The following is a 15,999-nucleotide window of genomic DNA, read 5'->3' on the forward strand; positions in this document are numbered from 1 at the left end:
TTTCCTCCAGCTGAAAAGAGGAAGCAGTGAAGCAACAAAAACAACACACACAAAAAATGCAGATGTTGAAAATTCTGTGCGAGTCAGGGGACAACGTTTGGAACTGATCTCTGAGTCGGAATAAACGGCGACGGCGACACTTCAAACGGCCGCAACAAGTGGCTGAACAATAATCTGATTGCCCAGTCGCTGGTTTAAGGGGTTATCACAGGACACACACACACACACTCTCTCTCTCTCTCTCGCTCTAACACTTAAGAAGTTGAAATGAAGCTGAATTAAATAAAAAAAAAAAAAATCAGCTTAGTTTTGTTTGATACAACCTGAGAGGCGGCGCAGAGTCCGTCCTGATGGATGAAAATGAGGAAGAGAGTGAGGGAGGGACGGAAGGAGGGGGGGAGGGAGTGTCTGAGAGAGTGAGAGAGAGCGAGAGACTAAGCCTGTCTTTTAAAATAAGCCTCTAACTGGACTGCAGGTAAATCTGCTCCGTCCGTCAGCCGTGACCTGATGCCGCTGCTGCGCCTTTTGTGACAGCTTCACTTCAATGCGGCCACTCCAACATCGAGGCCCGCCCCCCTCATTAACACTTCAAGGCCGCCCCCTCCCACCCTCGCTGCCCCACACACACTGCTGCATTATGGATCCGACTGAAGGGGGGGCCGCAGGATGCATGTTGATGCCTGCGGCCGCACAATGAGGCTGGCGGCACCGCTTCTCGCTGCGTTGATAATGTCACCAATTAGTCCGGGCCCGGGAGTGCGTGGGCGTCCCGGGGCGTCGCCATGGCGAGAAGGGCGGAGCCTGCTCTCTCATAACGAGGCGGCTCGCGATGATTGTTTCCAAAGATGAAGGCCACCAGTTCATCCAAATTAAACGCATGAACTTAACCAAACAGCAGGAGTAATAGTTGTAAAAAAAAGATACATGTCATATATATGTGTATATGTATACATATATATGACATGTATGACATATATGTATAAATATATGTGTGTATATATTCATACATATATATATATATATATATGTGTGTATATATGTGTGTATATATTGACAGCAACTTACCAGAGCTAGATGAGGGAAGATAGATAAACAGATAGACAGATAGATATGATTATTTATTATTTTTTGAGTTCTCCTAATATTTATATTTTAATTTTGAATCTGGATTGAATTTGTGTTATTTCCTAGTTTGGAATTTGGGATTGTGGAACATTCAATTAGCAGCCAATCAGATGCCTGATTGGCTGCTATGTGCTGATTTTTGTGCCTCTTTTGAAACAAGTTTTTTTTCGATGAGTATTACATACATATATTACATGTGAATGTTCTCGGCTCCTACAGCTCCCAGAATGCCCCTGGAGTGAGCGAGTAGGCTCCCCAACACCTAACATGAGTGGTCCCTTCCCCTCCCCCTACCCTTCCCACCACCTCCCCAGAGGGGCGGAGCCTCCCCTCGGCCGGAACCTTTGAACAAGGAGGATTTTCCTGGCCGAGGCTTAAAAGATCAGCGGCACCGTGTCCTGGTTGGACAGCTGCCACCGTGGAGCGGCTTCACAACAAACAACATCACAAATGGGGGATGACGACACCAACAACGACACTGACAACAATAACGACGACAACGACAGCCAATCAGAGCACTCACACAGCTGCCTGGACGCTCCCACGGCCGTTTCTGGAGAAAAGTTCTGCCTGTGAGCAGGGCAGACCAGCGGCTCCTCGCTCGCTGTAGTACTCCAGTAAATCCACTTAGCCGCTATGATCTGCCCTCTGATTGGCCGAGCCGTGCGCCTGCATCATTCATGAGGGACGAGCTGTCTCACCTCGTTCTGCTGCCGCTGAAGCCAGAGGGCCAGCAAGTGACCAGAGAGGAACATTAGTGGACTGCAGTTGGAGGTGGCAGCCTTTTGTTTTTCTTCCTTCTTCTTCTTCTTCGCCTTCTTTTTTTTGCATTCAGGGGCTCCAAAGATGGAGCTTGAAAAAAATGCATCTTCATGTTCGAATCATGACTGTCACCATCGCAGCTGTTTTCCTTTGTCTTTAAAAGACAGTTTCATTAATTCACTTATTGTTTGGAAACATTAGCCGGTTTTCTCCTTTTCCTCTTAATATCTCATATTGTTTTCTACTCTTTATACATTAAACAGTCTAATAAATAAGACAACAGGGGCATCATTATGTAATGTTATTGTGTTTTGAGACGCTGGATTCAGGCTGCAGGCTGCTTGGAGATTTTTTTGTTTTAACTACTACACAACAAACCATTTCCTTCTGCTCTTTTCTGCTGTAAATACACAACAGCAAACCGGTTTTGTGTTTCGGTGTTGACAGTGAAGCCGACCGTCCACCTGAGCTGCTGACGTCACCTGTCTGCAGCTGCAGACGGCAGGACAACTCAGCCTGCGTCGGGCAAGAGTGAGAGCTCGGCTTTCAAACGGCGACAAGCGAGCCGACAGATCCGTTCATTTATTCATTCAGTCATTCAGTGAGTCGGTGAGTGAGTGAGTGAGTGAGTCACTAGCTCCACTGACACGCTGATGCTGCTGAAAGTGAAACGTCGCCAGCCTGCAGTCACGTCAGGACAGCCTGAATTAAAATGACCATCATGTAACTGTGCTGCCATCTAGTGGCCGCCTGCATGTCTCCAGGCGCAGGTTGATTTTAAAGGACCAGTCTGTAACATTTCCAGGCATTGTTCCGTATCAAATACAGAGAATACAACGTATGTTGGAGGAAGTCAGTAAAAACAAACAGCTTCTGTGGAGTCTCTCCTGACTGCTGACTCCTCCTCCACCTCCTCCTCCCCTTCTCCCCCTGTGTGGTCTCTCAGTCCTTCTGATCATTCCTCCTCATGGACCTCCTCCGCATCGCCTCCTCCTTTCCTCCATCTCCTTCTCATCACCTTCTGACCTCCTCCACCACCTTCTTCTTCTCCACCACCACCTCCTCCTCTTCCTCCCTGAGTGCCACTGCCCCTCCTGGACCAGACTATTTTTAGAAACAGGGCAACCAAGTGACAAAGATAGTCCCGGAAATGAGGCCGTGTAATCCCTGGGCGCACACACACACGCACACACACACGCACACTCATCGTTTCACATCACCAATATGTGAACTCAGTTGCTCACGGGCGTGTCACAGGTGAGTCTGACGGTTCGGGTTGGAGGCGAGCGTCACAACGAGTCGCCGAGGGTCCCGACCCAGTTTCTTAGGTAGTTAAAAAAAAATAAAAACAACTGGCGCGTGCGTGCTTGTGCACACACACATACACACACACGCATACACACCTACAGTTTGATGCTGGATGGCATTGATGAGGACTGAAAAATTAAAGATTCACCACAGACTTTTGATGGACGTTGCAAAGATTTGTGGGAAAAACACCCGACTGACATTTTTCCAAATGATCTATTCCGGAAAAGCGAGGAGGGATGGATGGATGGATGGATGGACAGCAACGTCACAAAGCTCGAACAGATATTTTTCAGTTGACCTGAATGCCTGAGCATCAACTTGGAGGAAGTGACATAAATCACCAGCCAAACAGGAAGTGCATCCTGTACTCTTGGAAAAGACCTCTTTGTTCTGGACACTGACTGTTTTTATACAGACTGTGTTTTACAGCAACAGTGGTGGGCGGAGCCACCACTGTTGCGTCTTTTCGTGCACACTACTTGACACCAAAATAAGGAGAAAGGGATGGGAAAGCCCTCGCCATGTCCGCATGAATCCCCAGATGTTGATTAATTTTGAAGAAAAAATAAATCAATATTTTTAAATTTTATTTCATTTCATAAAATGTATTTTGAATTTAATTAATTTCAAGAGGATGTGAGTTTCATCTTTGCGAGTTGTTATGATGAAACAGTCCACTGAACGTGGATAGCGTAGCTTTAATCTTTTCGCCACCCGGTACTGCTGCTAAACTTGCTAACAGCTCTGCAAACGTCTACAAGACTGATGTTGCTTCGAAACAGGAGCCTTGTGGGCGGGGCTTGGGAGATAAACACCACTGCACACCACGTTCACTCGGCTGCACAACTAGGAAGTAAAAGAGGAACCTAGAAAACTAATTTTCACAGCCGCAGTTTTGGCATCCAGTAAGTGTTCTATTTATATCCAACCGGCTGTGACGCCAGCTGACAGATGCCACAAAAAAAAAATCATTTTATATATATGTATAAACTGAGGCAAGGCACCTCTTCCTGTCAGATTTGACTGCACTGCAGGTGTCTCCTCCATCAGCATTTTCAAGGTAAATAGTAGGAAGTTAGACAGGGCTTACTACAAAACAAAGTCCAGAGCGGCAGAGCTGCAGATAAAGGAGGCAAATAAAAAGCAAAGGAGGAATAAAAGCAGCTGGAGGAGGAGCAGAAGCAGAATGGAGAGAACTAAAGTTTACAAGAAGTAACCACAAGGTTTCATTTTATTAAAATTAGCCACAGATCAGGAAACTGTAACACTGAGTGGACTACACAGTAACCATTTGTTCGCTCAAAATTCGGGCCATGTTGCAAAATGTCGTAGCCTCTCGATAGTGACTATATAATCAGCAAGTGGTGATATCGGACACAGTTCGGTTCTTCTTCTTCTTCTGTGGTTTTCAACGGCAGTTGACGTCAGAACAAAGCCTCCCGCCACACCAAAGACACCCGCTGGCCCAGCAGCGCGCAGGTCAGCCCCGGAACATTTCCCACGGGAGCCTGTCAAGGCGGACGTGCGACGGTTCAGAGGTGAGAACGGCAGCGACGACAACCACAACAACAACAGCAACAACAACAACAAACAGCACCAGCAACAACAACAATAGAAGGTGTCTTGTCTACAAGCCTCACTGTGTTCCTGCATTTTCACCTCTGAATTACACTAGTGGCTTGTAAGAGTTTGTGTGTGTGTGTGTGTGTGTGTGTGTGTGTGTGTGTGTGTGTGTGTGCCCTTGACTGTGGCGGCTCCTTGGAGATGTGCAGATTGAATCTTGTCCTCAGCAGCAGTGGGAGGGGAAACTCTCCCGGCGGGCTCCGAGAAAAAAAAACGAGAAAAAAAAACCCTGAAGGTTTTTAATGAATTGCGGTGCCAATCCGCTAATAGCGGCTATAATTAGAGGAGCAGCAGATTAAACCGGCCGGCCCACTCAACCTGGACCTGCACTGGTTACCCTTCTTTTTTTCCTATTTTTTCAGAAGACGCGGCTACGTGTGCGCACCGTTTAACGAGGCCTCTGTGAGTGTCTCATTTAAAGGGCCAGTTCGCACAAAAACTCCAGAATGTGAATCTTCCCTTTGCACCTGGAGGTTCTCTTTTTTGTTTGTCTGTGTCCTAGTTGACCTGGTGCTAGCTGTCAGCTGTGGAAGTGTGTGTGTGTGTGTGTGTGTGCGTGTGTGTGCGTGTATGTCCTCTCCAGCCTGACGGAACCAGGCAGAGATTCCCCACCGGCGATGAAGCTCAGGCAAAGGAACAAGTGGACGAGCGGACAGCGCCGCCTCCTTCCACAAAGGAACGACTCGCTGACTCGATGTGATCCGACGCACACAACTGGCTGGGAGCGGCTCCAGGTAGAGGGGAGCGGTCAAGAAGTGGGTGGGACCACTGACTGGTTGACCTCAGAGCAAAGGCTCTATTACTACAATTTACCTTGGACTTCATTGAATTATTTTCCATCCATGGATCCATCTTCCGCTGCTTTTCCGGAGTCGGGTCTCGGGGGCAACAGTCTCAGCCGAGACACCCAGGCCAGACCTCCTCTAGCTCATCCGGTGGGACCCTAAGGCGTTCCCAGGTCCAGCCGAGGGAGGTCGTCCCTCCAGCGTGTCCTGGGCCTTCCTCTGGGTCTCCTCCCGGAGGGACATGCCCGGAACATCTCTCCATGGAGGCGTCCAGGAGGCATCCCAAACAGATGCCCAAGCCACCTCAGCTGGCTCGTCTCCATGTGGAGGAGCAGCGACTCAACTCTAAGCTCCTCCTGGGTGACCAAGGTCCTCATCCTGTCCTTAAGGTTGACCGAGCTCCTCACCCCATTCCGAAGGGTGACCTAACCCAGCCACCCCGACAGAAGAAACCCATTTCGGCCGCTTGTATCTGTGATCTTGTTCTTCTCTGGGTCATTACCCAACGCTCATGACCATATCAGGAATAGCAGGAATGTAGATCCAACGATAAATAGGGAGCTTTGCCTTTCGGCTTAGCTCTTACTTCACCATGACAGATCGATAAAGCAACCACATCACTGCAGACGCTGCACCGTTCCGCCTGTCCCTCACTCGTGAACAAGACCCAGCGATACATGAACTCCTCCGCCTGAGGCAGGGGCTCTCCACACAAACCACCTTTTTCCGAATTGAATCACTCAAATTATTTTCCTTCTTAAAAAAATGGAGCGACACGGCGGTGCAGTGGTCAACACTGTCGTCTCACAGCAAGAAGGTTGCGGGTTCGTTTCCGGGCCTCGGGCCTTTCTCTGTGGGGTTTGCATGTTCTCCCTGTGTCTGCGTGGGTTCTCTCTTCTCTCCAGGTTCTCCGGCTTCCTCCCACAGTCCAAAAACAGGCATGGGAGACCAATTGGAAACTCTAAATTGTCCGTAGGTGTGTGTGTGAGTGCAAATGGTTTTGTTTCTATGTGGCCCAGCGATGAACTGGCAGCTTGTCCAGGGCGTCACCGTGCCTTTGCCCTATGACAGCTGGGAGAGGCTCCAGCAGACCTCCGCAACCCTGTGTGCAGGACCAAGCAGGTATGGAAAATGGATGGATGGATGGAAAAGGAAGAAAAGAGAAATCTGTTGCAGTTTGATGTCAGAGTAAAAGTGAAAGTGACACAGGTGGCTGTTTGGAGGCGGGGCTTCCTATATTTTTCTTCATGCGCTGAACGGAACACAGAGATTCTCCTCAGACCTCCAGCTGCAGCAGGGCTGGACACAGACATCGACGTTCGGCTGCAGCTCAAAGTGCAGCTCGCTAGTTAATAAACTATCGGCGGATCGGGCAGCGAGGTCGCCGAGCAGCCGCTGCCGCTGCTGCCGCCTGGTCAGCAGACGGTGACTAACGTGCACGGCCGCGTTGCTCAGACATCAGACAGGAAGTCGGCCCGACCTCCCGCTGGAAACGGCGGCCAGACGATGACGCGCTCACATCACAAAGAGCCCGCGCAAGCACAGGAAGCTCCTAAAAATAAAGAGCCAATCACAAACTAGGGGCGGGGACACTCCCATTATTGGCAGTTTTTTAAAATTCTTTTTTAGTTTAGTTTTCGGCCGTTCCTCCCACGCAACGCAAAAAAACGTGTCTGCCTGTCGCGCGCTCACGAGACAGATGCCGCCGTCCAGCCGCCTCCTGCAGCTACGACCACCGAAAGGCGACACAAGTAGCTCATATATATGCAATATATGCATATGTATATTTACACACAAACATACTATGTCTATATCAGCTATTACCATGGAAGCAGCCTCTTATGTCAACAAAAAAAACCTCTTGTGTGTGTGTCATAAATATATTCGATTTTCATTAATCTGTGCTTGTGTATTTTGTTGAACGCTACATCTGGTATCAGAATGCATTATTTTGCACTACTTCATTTTTTGACCTGAATTTTGTTTAGAAATTTGGAGGGATTTTAGGAGCAATACTCTGAAGGAATGTCTTTAATAAATGTTAAATAAATATTGAAATGTTTTAAGAATCAGATTGATCATTGAAAAATCAATAGTTTAGGTAATTGAAAAGTTAGATTAATCAACGATACTCACTAGATTAATTGTTTAAAAAATAATAACTCCGCCAACCCATAGTCTTGACGTCTCCTCACGCTCACCCAAGAGCTTTTCACGGCACCGCCTGTTTTTACTGGTGTACGATATTTCACTACTGGGGCTGAATATGAAACTACAGCCACTGAAAGGTTTTCACTCTGGTTCTCTCAGCATCTCATCTGGGGCAGGACCAAGAGCAGGAGGACCTGTCCTCAGCAGAACGCTGGCTTGCTGTGTGTCAACTGTTAAATCAAGCGTCCGGAGGGGGTTTGGAACGCGGCCCGCTGGTGACCTCACGTGACCCCACACAACTTCACCCGCACATGCAAATATTTGGCCCCACAACAGCAGCATGGCCAGCCCCCGTTTACACCAAAACAAGCACGCAGAGTCGTTGCGCTAACTCGGCAGAGACGGCTGACCTTTGACCCCTGACACTTTTCCCCCATCCGCAGGCACGTCCTGTTTACAGGCTCCGTGCGGCGGCTGCGGCGTCACTTCCTGGAGCGGGGGGGGGGCCAAACTTTTTGACTGGTGGGGCACAATGGGCTCTAAAATTTGACAGAGGCGCCAGAGCAGGAGCAGATGGATTGAGTGTTTGGGTGACCCAACTCGTAGGAGAAGAAAATATATCATGGGATAAGTAGAAAACATGTACCGTAATGGCTCATGTCTAACAAGTGTTCTTACTATTCTTCTTCTATTCTTACTATTAAAATAATTTTGTTAAGTTAGGCAGGCCGGAATAAAAAGCGTAACAGGCCGCATGTGGCCCCCGGGCCGTAGTTTGCCCATGCCTGTCCTGGAGTTGTCCAGGAGAAGACGTTGGGAAGCACTCACCTCCTGCCGAAGATCCTCAGGCCAGTGAAGGTCCTGTTGCCGCCGTGGTGGCCGCGAGGAGCCACCACCACCGAAGAAGAAGAAGCAGCTGGCATGTTGGCGGCCGAGTATGAGGAGGAGGATGACGAAGAGGAGCAGGAGGAGGAGGCCACGGCGGCGGAGGTGAAGGTCTCCTCTGCTCCTCCATCATGCTGCTGCTGCTCCTCCTCGGATGGCTGATCCATGAGTGCCCCGCCCCCCTCCCACCACCACCACACACACCTCTGGCTGAGCTCCTCTGTGCTCTCCTCTGACCTCCTCCTCCTCCTCTTCCTCCTCCTCCTGCTCTCACAGCTGCTCCGGGGTCAGCGAGGAGCCGGCGGGGTCAACCAGCGACCATCCCGGCGGCTTCACCTCCTTCACCTCCGTCACGCAGCGGCTCGGGGCGCGAGCGCACAGGAAGTGCAGCTTCGTGCTCGCGACAGGAAGTCGCGGCGGCGGCGGCAGCAGCAGCAGAAGGCAACAGAGTTCAGCTCCTCCGTCTGAGAAGGAGCAACAGTGTGGAGGAGTGAGGAGGAGGAGGTGCTCTCGCCGGGAGTCAGTCCAGGAAGTCAACGCGCTCCTCCTCGCGACGTCTCCGGCCGCGGCACGCGCTCAGCTCAGCCCGCGAATCCAGGAAGTTTGAGCCTGTGACAGAAAACACCAGTGTGCGGGGCGGTTCTCTTCCTCCCCCAACGGCTGCTTCTCCTCCTCCTCCTACTCCGGCCGGCCGGCTGTCGTCGCTCCTCCTCCCGCCGTCCCGTCGACCTGTTGCTGCTCCCTCCACAGTGTCCCAGGGCTTCTTCTGCCCGCCGCTGCCTCCGTCCCTCCGACCGTCCGCGACACTTTTTATCTCCGCGCTCTCTCTCTCTCTTTCTCTGTCTCTCTCTCTCTCTCCTTCGCCCCTAACCTCGCCCCCGACACACACACAACCACACACTCACATACGTTTATGTCCCACCCACCAGCCGCGGCTCGCCCGCCCTCTGATTGGCTGACAGGGCAGAGGTGAGCACTAGGCCACCTGCTGGATCTTCTGGGACTGTGCAGCTACTAAAAAAGAGAGAGGAGGAAATGAACTCAATCTGTACTATGAAGCTGCGGCAAGGAATGGCAGGAGCACGCTTCTTCTTCTTCTTCTTCTTCTTCTTCTTCTTCTTCTTCTTCTTCTTCTTCTTCTTCTTCTTCTTCTTCAGCTGTCGCGGCAGCTTTTCCAGCAGAACCAGATGAACATATTGAGCTGCCTCTCACTTGGATCACATTTCTGAAGCTCCTCTCTGCAATGTGCTCCACACTCCCACATGGTTTTACATAAAGATGGTGAAGCAGCCCACACCACGCACCACAGAGACCTGCTTGTGTTTGTGTGTGTGTGTGTGTGTGTGTGTGTGTGTGTGCGCGCGCGCACACTGCGGAGGTCGCCAAGCCTTACCCGGTCCCACGCAGGCCCTTCACCACGTGCGCATCCCATCTGGGGGGAGGGAAGGACGGTGGGGGTCAGGTCGGAACTGCAGGACTAGCCCAGCTTATTTTTGACAGCCAATTAAAACGGAGGCGCAAGTGTCCGCCAGGGCCCAAATTATAAAAAGATCAATCTCACTCTGTGTGTGTGTGTGTGTGTGTGTGTGTGTTTTTGGACACATATCGCCTGTTTGAAGTCAGTTTTTTTGATTCTCACATTGAGCTTCTTTTTTGACTGAAATCAATGATTTCAGTATTTATCTTTCCTCTTTCTGCCAATATCTGACTTTGACAGTTAATACGTCCATCTTCACTCCTCCATCCGAGTTCAAATTGATTAGAACATCAAAAACATTGACGATGGCATGACTGACTGATGAAACGTTTTTCTGTTCGTTTGTCGTCTTGACTTGGACTCCGTTCACTGCTGTTGCGCTCTGCTGGTGTTTTTTGTTGTTTCTTTTTTCTTTCTTTTTTTTACCAGATGTGTCGCTTTTTCCCACCCACTTGCACTCCATCAGTTCTGTTATGATATAGTTAAACAGACCCCTAATTTTATGAAAAACCATGAAATCATGGCCTGAGATGTTATTTGTTATTTTATTCAGCGTCTTTTGGAGAGAGACTCCAGATCACGTTGATGATGATGATGATGATGATGATGATGATGATGATGATGATGATGATGATGAAGGCGGTGTGTCCTAGTTACTGCAGAGGATGAGTCACATGAAGGCTTAAATGTACCGCTGGTTCCCCTTGGATAGCCTGCAGATTTGTCTTACCTGCGCACAAAACACACACACACACACACACACACACAACCAGCAAAACACGCGAGCATTAAGCCCACGAAAAGGTGTCTTTAAACCCAGAACTGTGACACGTTGCTGAAATGCTGCTCAAGTGTTTAATAGTCGTAAAACAGCTACTATAATTAGCATCTGACAGATTTCACAAGGGAAAGCATTAGCCTTTAGCTTAATGCTCTATTGGCTTTGCAGAGCTGTAAGCCTGCTGTCTGTCGACAGAATGTTAATGCTAACTACCGTTTTTAACTCGGTAACTATTTGTCATCATTGCTGACTTCAGTCCTGGTGACTAACCGGCCGAGTGTTCGCATGTTAACACCATAGGCAGAAATTGCTGGCATAAAAACCTATTTGGTACACGTTAGTGTGGCTTATCACTACTGTGAGCTTCAACTCGATACAAGGCCACATGGAGATAGCCATCCTTTAGTTTATAGCTAGCTACCTGGAGGAAACAAATGAATTTTATGACAATATGTAATATTTTAGGGTGGCCAAAGTCCTGTTTCCCAGGGCATGTCTTGTTTTCACGCCCTGTGCTGGGCGTTCTCAATGTTTGTTTTCTTATGAAGTGCTGAACATTTGATAAAACATTGAAAAACTATGTTCTATCCATGCATTTGAGTATCTCATTGCTGGACCAAGTCTCCTGATTTTCAGTCATCAAAAATATGGTCACCCTACTACATTTCAAATTTCATGTTCTAATCAGTGGTGGGCCATCAGGGCCAGCTAGGTTTTCTCTGTTGGCCTAAACATACTTAGAAAAGTATGTTTTCCCTTAAAGATCCTAATTAAGTCATTCTCCATTGACTGTTCTTTTCACGTCGTATAATGTTCACTTGGTTGCGCTGTTTCTATCGTTGTAAATTACATTAGAGTTCTTGCCCAATCATATTTCAGTTATCTTGTGTTGTTAGGTTCTATGAAATCTGCATTAGGCCAGCAGAATTGACGTAGCAGGCTCCTGGCCGCCGTAATTGAAAGGACCACTGTCAGTTGCGATTGCCAATCTCGAGCCTGCGATGCCGAGACCATCGAGCTGGCTTTACGCTGAACTTTACATGTACACATCCTGTGATTGGATAAACCCTGAGAACCTGACAGACTGAACTCAACCCGGAGATCCGGTTGCCACCATGACGAACCCACCACAGCTGAACGAGAAGATAAAGATTAAGTTGCTGAATCTTCTGCAATTTAGAATGTAAATAACGTGTTCAATTCAATTCAATTCAATTCAATTCAATTCAATTCAATTCAATCAACATTTCAATTGTTTAATAACTTAATTCTTTAACAATTTGTTTCATTATCGTGTTGTTGGTCTCTCTTACGAATCGGCCACAATATTTATTGGACAAGAGTTAAAGCTCACAGAGTACTTTTGCTGGACTTACTAAAGCTTTGTTGAGGAATCCCTTGAAATCGCCTTTTATTTGTAAGTTTTGACAGTATCAGTGGCCTTAGTTACTTAGTCTTAACTGTGATTTAAAAGCTCCAGAAAAATTAAGCATTGCTCGACTCGGGCAATGGGTATTATGAGGAGTGTTTATTTAGGTTGACTAAATATGATGTCGCTGATGGCCAAGGCGTGAAATGCACGGCCTGCCTCATGAATATTCAACACACTGTGAATACTGGTGAACAAATACAAAATGTTTGTGAGAGAGACACACTAACGGAGACTATAGCTAGCCCAACCACATTTAGCCAGCCCAGTCAGGTTTAGCCAGCCAAATCCGATTCAGCAAGCACAATCATACCTAGAGAGCCCAGTCAGAATTAGCTAATCCAATCACAGGATACTGGTTGGAATGCAGTTGATAGCTGATTTACACAGGATTCAAAATCATGGCATTGTCGTTCCCGAATAAGGTTAAGGGTTAGTTGGAGCTATCTAGCCATTAGCTACTGCAGTCTTTCCACTCGCCTTTAAAAACTTTCAAGGGAAATTCCAACTGAACGCTGCCGTGTTCAGGGTGGAGGCAGGAAAGGTCAAACGTTGGTCCAATCGACTCGGAATGCTGAGGTTGACACCAAGACTTGTTTTGTTGAGTCATGTGGTGGATGTGAATCCTCCGCGCAGAAGCGCCGTGCTTCACGTTGCACCGGAGATCCTCTTGGTTGCACTCCAGTAGCCCACCCACGGCCTGACTGCAGCTCTTGTGATGTTGGAGTCTGTGTTACCTAACGCTGCGGAGGCCAAACTCCAACATTGCTGATGCGTCGGCTTGCCACTGAAATGCTCTTAACCTTTTATTCCTCCAGAGAGAAAGGTGTTGAGCGCTGGGCGGCTCTCCAGCTCTATCCATCCGTCCACTAGGACCCCCACAAGGACCTCGGGAGGGATGACAGCCTTGTATAGGTCCGTGGTGTGAAACCTTTGTCTGCTGCCTCTGCTTTAGAACCTTTGCATTTTACAAATAATTTGTAATGCAGTTCTGTTTCTGAAGGATCTTTGAATTTCAACCCAGACTTTTCATGCACTTATCAAAACTTTTCGGGACAGACAACTTGGCATTTCACTTTATTTCATCTTAAAAAGAGTGTATTTCTACTTCCTGGATCACGCTTGAGTAAAAATCTAGGAATCCATCATGCTGCAAATTCACAGCTCACCAACTCATTTCTTGAATTTAAGGGAATTATATATCATCACGTCAAAAACTGTATACAAATAAATGACACTATCACTGCTTCGTACTCACACAAAGACAAGAAAAAAACTATTTGTGTATATTTATTTACTTGGAAATGAATGTCACAACAAAACTGAAATAATCACATTGTGGGCAAGATACAATGCTTGAATTACAGTAGTGTAATACACACACACACACACACACACACACACACACACACATATGTATATATACAGTATATATATATATATATATATATATATATATATATATATATATATATGTGTATATTGGACCAGCAAGTCTGTAGGCCATTGAATCTTGGACCAACGAGTCCTGGGTCAGCGAGTCCTGGACCAGCAAGTCCTGGACCAGGGAGTCTTGGACCAGCAAGTCTGTAGACCATTGAATCTTGTAATGAAGAATTGAAAATGAGTCCTGGGCCTGCAAGCCCTAGACCCGCGATTTCTGGACTAGCAAGTCCTGAACCAGTGAGTCCAGGACCAGCAAGTCCTGAACCAGCAAGTCTTGGACCGGCGAGTCTTGAACCGTTGCGTCCTGGACGTGGCGTGAGACACGGCGGCCGCCTGTAATCACATCAGTCTGCTTGTTCTCAGGCTGAGAGCTGCTCTGCTGCTGTAATAACTGGCCTGGAGGTCGCTGTAATCTGGTTACTGTGGCCCGACACACAGACGCTTGATCTCTGGGACGACGTGCACGAGAAGCAGCAGATCCGCAGCAGAACGGACACTCGGTGCTGTTGGATGGGTGTTTAAGGGGTCTGAATGTAGAGAAGGACCTCTGGACACGACGGAGCTGGAAAGACAACTTGACACTGCTCACATTATTATTAATGAGTTCTGTTGTTGTACCTACCGAAAATAATCCTATAAATGTTTTGACTCAGATAATCTTGCTTTGTTACTATTTCTTTCTTTTTTTTTCATGATCATTGATCATTTTTAAATTTTTTGCCTCGCATAACAAAATCTCCCTGCCCAGTTTTTCTTTTTTCTGATAAACTAAAAGAGCTGATTTCTTTAGGCTATTTACTACTTATGATGGTTCCCACCTGCAAGGGGCAGGGCCTGGTAAAGGTCAGCAGGAAATTCTTGGTAACGCAAACAACATTTTTGGAGTTTTTTTTTGTTGTTGTAAAAACCTGAGATACGTGGACCAACTTCACTAGAAATTTGTGTTCTTTTGTAGTTGTACGCAGAACTTTGAAATCCTCTTTGTGAAAAATCCCCACAAAAGTTTTATTATTAAACTTGTCAGAATGTTGTAAGAATTATAAAACCAGACAGATATATAATAAATAAATAGCAACAATTTCGAAACTTTTATTAACCTGCTGGTCCATTTCAACTTGACCTGTCTACCTGTTCAATGGCAGATGCCATCGGTTATTGTTGTTGCACGATCATCAGCAGTCGAAACCATTTTTAACGCCGATAGTGAATAATTAACATTTTTATGCCGATAAACCAGTGTGGCAGCAGTATGTACCAAGTCACGTAGAGCTGCTATACTGCAGGTTAATGATTTCTTTAGAGCGGCCGGCCGGCTGGCCCGCAGGGTGGGTGGGGCCTGCAGCAGAGGGGGTGGAGCCACGGGGGAGTGGGCAGGTACAGCCACTTTGCTCCTTGCCCCCACCTTCCCTTACATAAAGAGCGTTACGAAACGCAGTCAGCGTGGCTCTTTGATTCACACGAGCCGGTCGTGAGTCACTTCCAGCGAGGCTGGAAAAAGAAAAAGCAGCAACAGAGCGGCAGTTATGTCATCAGAGGGCGCCGCCGGACCAGTGAGAGTCCTCAGCAGCAGCACAGTGGGCCTCTCTGCGGCACCGTCACTACTTTTACACTTTGTACTTTTAAACATTTTTGTGTGTTTTTTTTCTGTTATATAAACTCACAACTCACCTAGAACAGAAAAAAATATCCATCATCATTTTTTGCTTATTTGCTCATCATGGATATACTGTATATATATATATGTATATATGTGTGTGTGTGTGTGTGTGTGTGTGTGTGTGTGTGTGTGTGTGTGTGTGCATTAATATTGAAGCTCCACAACATTTTTTATGGGTTAAAAAGAAATTTCAAAGTCCAAACTAAATCCACCAGTCAGACGAGATTCCACGGGAGCTTTCGAAAGATTCAAGCAATTACCGTCTTTCGGAGTGTTGATAAAATATGACATGGAAAGAAACAATCAACTCCTCTCTGATTTGCCTGGTAATGCTGTGAGGAAGCATCGCAGAAGCTAGCAACCTCTAGCAGTAGTTAGAAGTAGCTCCCTTTTTCTTTTTACCTTGTCTTATCCCCTAACACCAAATCCAAATCCCGACTCTTTCTAAACCAAAGTTTGCTTTTTGGTCAGGTTACACTCGAATTGTTAGCTGACGGCTAACAGCAACAACAAAAAATTCTGGCAGAAGCTAGCAGTATCTTCATAATTTGTCTTTACTGCCCCTTC

At 47.3% G+C, this 15,999-nt stretch overlaps 1 protein-coding gene and 1 long non-coding RNA gene across 2 annotated transcripts in view; both read right to left on the reverse strand.

Moving 5' to 3' along the window:
- The window catches only part of dgkzb (diacylglycerol kinase, zeta b), a 31,574-nt gene extending 22,063 nt beyond the window's left edge, over window positions 1–9,511 (reverse strand). Inside the window, exon 1 of the mRNA XM_076028695.1 lies at window positions 8,586–9,511. The gene's annotated coding sequence lies outside the window, so the exon portion shown is untranslated. The remainder of the gene's footprint in view (window positions 1–8,585) is intronic.
- The window catches only part of LOC142889998 (uncharacterized), a 38,689-nt gene extending 28,772 nt beyond the window's left edge, over window positions 1–9,917 (reverse strand). The window contains exon 1 of the long non-coding RNA XR_012927033.1: window positions 9,727–9,917. This is a non-coding gene — a long non-coding RNA (uncharacterized LOC142889998). The remainder of the gene's footprint in view (window positions 1–9,726) is intronic.
- Between the last annotated feature and the right edge of the window lie 6,082 nt (window positions 9,918–15,999).

This window comes from Nelusetta ayraudi, unplaced genomic scaffold (genome assembly GCF_046127955.1).
Source record: "Nelusetta ayraudi isolate G7.1 ecotype Tasmania unplaced genomic scaffold, CSIRO-AGI_Nayr_v1 ptg000026l, whole genome shotgun sequence".
Taxonomy (NCBI): Eukaryota; Metazoa; Chordata; class Actinopteri; order Tetraodontiformes; family Monacanthidae; genus Nelusetta; species Nelusetta ayraudi.